The sequence below is a fragment of the Macaca thibetana genome, chromosome 20 (assembly GCF_024542745.1).
Source record: "Macaca thibetana thibetana isolate TM-01 chromosome 20, ASM2454274v1, whole genome shotgun sequence".
Classification (NCBI taxonomy): domain Eukaryota; kingdom Metazoa; phylum Chordata; class Mammalia; order Primates; family Cercopithecidae; genus Macaca; species Macaca thibetana.
In genome coordinates this window covers 56,721,508-56,725,299 of record NC_065597.1, presented here as the reverse complement: position 1 = coordinate 56,725,299, position 3,792 = coordinate 56,721,508, and the positions used below count along the sequence as shown (strand labels likewise).

General features: G+C 48.9%; 1 pseudogene; it reads left to right on the top strand.

Moving 5' to 3' along the window:
* Window positions 1–250: 250 nt before the first annotated feature.
* Window positions 251–3,585, top strand: LOC126944137 (sal-like protein 4; annotated as a pseudogene).
* The last annotated feature ends 207 nt before the right edge of the window (window positions 3,586–3,792 follow it).

Sequence of the window (3,792 nt, the reverse complement as noted above, 5' to 3'; positions counted from 1 at the left end):
ACACAAATACCTGTTTGAGTCCCTGCTTTCAATTCTCTTGGGTATATACCCAGAAATTGAATTGTTGAATCATGTGGTAATTCTATGTTTAATTTTTTGAGGAGCTGCCATACTGTTTTCTGTAGTGGCCGCACATTTTACATCCTCACTAGCAATGCACAAATGTTCCAATTTCTCCGCGTCTTTGTCAACACTTGTTATTTTCAGGTTTTAATTTTTTTTAATAAGTTATCCTAATGGATGTGAAGTGGTATCTCATTGTGGGTTTGATTTGCATTTTCCTCACACCACGTCGAGGCACAAGCTGGCAAAACCCCAGCACATCAACTAGGAGGAGGACCAGGGTGAGGAGCAGCCAGAGAAGCTGACCCTAGCATTTGCAGATGTGGCCCCAGTGGCTCTGGTGGCCTGGGAGCCAGGGCTGCTGTAACAAACAACCACAAACGCGATGGCTTAAAACAACAGAAATGTATTCTCTCATCGTTCTGGAGGCCAGACATCCAAACTTTAGGTGCTCCAGCAAACCGCCCAGGGAATCACGATGATAAAGTGGCTTCATTGGGAGGAAACACACAAATGTGAGAAATGTTGTGCAGAGTTCTTTAGCATCTTTGAGTTCTTAGAACATAAGAAAAATTGCACTGAAAATCCACCAGTTGTGTTGTCATCATGAATGACAGCGAGGGGCCAGCGCCTTCAGGAGACTTCTCTGGAGCTGTGCTGAGCCACCAGCCACTTTGTTCAAACAGTAAGGATGGTCACAGGGAGAATGGTGGCCGCTTAGGGAACATGAAGAAGGAGCTGGGTGTGGAGTTTGTGGTGTACCTAAAAACCAGAGGTGGCCTGCCACCCACACTCCAGGAGATAAGCTATTTACTCAAAGGCAAAGTAGCCAACACTATGTGAGCCTGCAGGCACTACAGGGCACCAAAGTGGTAATAAATCAGTGGAGCTAAGATGCACTGCCAGCCTCTGTGCCCAGGATCAACAGCATCCCGTGGGTCCTTGAGAAGATCCTGTGCCGCAGCAGCTATGGTAGATTCAGCTCACCAATCAGATCCACATCCAGGTGGATAAGTGGGCCTTAGCACGCCTTGCACTCAGGTGGGGAAGGGGCCAACACCCTGAAGACCTTGTGCAGTCACCTGTCCCAGCAGGTTCCTGCAGCTGTGGTTTTGCTCAGCCTGAAAGCTGGAAGCCAAGGTCTGTCTCTGGACACCTTGAAACAAGCCATACTAACTCACACCAACATCCTTTTCACCACCAGTTCTCCATCCCCAGGGCTGATGCCCTTTGCTGTGAAGCTGGATGGGACCAGGGTGCTTCAAATGTAATGTTCCCCCTCTTGAGTGCTTTGCTTCCTAAGGCCCCGGGCTTGGTGCACTTCCAAAGTCCTTTCTCCACTGGGGCACTAGACCCATCCAAGAAAGGGAAGGGGAAGCCACTGAACCTCAGTGGATGTCAAACCCGAAGATGAGGTGATCCTCTACAAGGACAAGTGTAAGTATTGTAGCAAGGTTTTTTGAGACTGATAACTCCTTGCAGATCCACCTCCATTTTCACATGGGAAGAGAGACCCTTTGTGTGCTCTTTCTGTGATAACTGCTTCACCACCAAGGGCAACCTCAAGATGCACGTTCACCAACATCCTCAGGTGAAGGCAAACCCTCAGCTGTTTGCTGAGCTCTAGGTCAAAATGGTGGTAGGGATCACATCCCCTATGCATTCTTTGTACATCAGTAGATGAACTGAGTCTCTCTTTAGACACAAAACCTGTTCTTGTAATCCCCTCTGTAGGGCTACTTCGAAAGCTCTCTTTGGGGCCTAACCCCAAGGACCTCACAGGTGACCCATTGCCCAGTGACCTGTAGCCCACGCTTCCTGGCATGGGGCCAAACCATAATTCCTCAAGGGTTGGTGGCTTCCAAGAAGGTGGGACCCCTGAACCAGGATCAGAGACTCTGAAATTGCAGCAGCTGGTGGAGTATATCGACATGACCACCACGGACCTCAACAAATGCCTCATTTGCCACCAAGTATTAAGCTGCTAAAGTTCCCTCTAAATGCTTTGCTGCATCCGTACTCCAGAGACACCGTTCCAGTGTAAGATCTGCTAAAGCTCCCTCTAAATGCATTGCTGCATCCGCACTCTGGAGACACCATTCCAATGTAAGATCTGTGGCTGAACTTTTTCTACCAAAAGCATCCCTTAAGATACATTGGGATTCACCAACCCAACACATCTATAAAGGCACATCATCTGTGCCTTTTCTATCAGAAGAAGTTCACCAGTGCTGTGTTGTTGTATCAGCATATTCAGATGGACATGGACAGTCAGACTCCCAACCTTCCCCTGCCAGAGAATTCCTGTGACTTTATGGGTCCTGAGCCAATGACGGTGGAGGAGAATGGCAGCACCAGTGCCATGTGCCATAATGATGTTTTTGAAAGCACCAGTGTAGATGAAGTCAGCTCCCAGGAGGCCTCTAGTAGCTCCTCAAAGGTCCCTGTGCCTCCTCCCAGCATGCAGTAGGCATCACCTATACTAGGGTTCACCACGATGTCTTCTTCAGATGCCCTGGGAAACGTGGGTCCTGCCCCTTTTGGCCTGCAGCACCAGAGCAGCAGAGAAAACAGTTCCATGAAGAGAAACAGTTTGACCAACGACTGGTCCTCACCGATGGGAGCCCGGGAGTATCAGAGCTGAAGTCCAGACATCATGGAAATCACAGCCTTCCAGGTACTCTCCCCAGCCAATGGCCAAGTAGGAAGGATCAGTCAGTCTCCTGATGCCAGAGACAAAGCAGAAAGCTCTGAAAACAGCCCGATTAAGACAGAAGGTTGGAGCCATCTCCCTTCAATGTTTATCCGAGCTCAGCCAATCTATGTCAAAGTTGAAGTCCCTGGCACATTTGTTGAACCCTCCACATTGTCCCTGGGGATGACCCCTTTGTCAGCGGCCTAACCATGCCAACAGGCCAAGCAACACAGCTGCACACGGTGTGGGAAGAACTTCTCACCCATTAGCCTTCTTCAGGTTCATGAGCAGACTCACACTGGAGAGAAACCTTTTGCATGCAACATTTGTGGGTGAGCTTTTACCACCAAATGCAACTGGAAGGTCCACTATATGACTCAGCACGCCATGGTAGGAAGCTGGCTATTAAGAACACCATAACTCTGTTAGGTACAGATGGAAAGAGTCTCAAATATTTCCCAGGGAAATCCTGTCCACTTCGGTGAACTTGGGCCCTGTTGTGTGGAACCAGGACACCAGCACACTCAATGGTGGTATAGCCATGAAGACCAATGAGATCTCTGATCCAGAGTGGCGGTGTTCCTACCCTCCTGGTTTCCTTGGGAATCAACTTCAATATAAATAACGCCACTGTCTCCAACGTGGATGGCTTCCATTGGGGTATCAGTGCAGATATGGCAAAAACAGGTGCTTCTGGGAGCATTCCCAAACACCAGTTTCCTCACTTCCTGGAAGAAGACGAGATTGTGGTCAGCCAAACTCAAGGAGAACTTGCATGGAAAGAGAAATGCAAGCAGATTGAAATCTCTAGAATCTGCTCTTTTTAATAAGAACTCATCTCCTAGCCGGATGCGGTGGCTCGAGCCTATAATTGCAGCACTTTGGGAGACCGAGGCAGGCAGATCACGAGGTCAAGAGATCAAGACCATCCTAGCCAACATGGTGAAATGCTGTCTCTACTAAAAATACAAAAATTAGCTGGGTGTGGTGGCGAGTGCCTGTAATACCAGCTACTCGGGAGGCTGAGGCAGGAG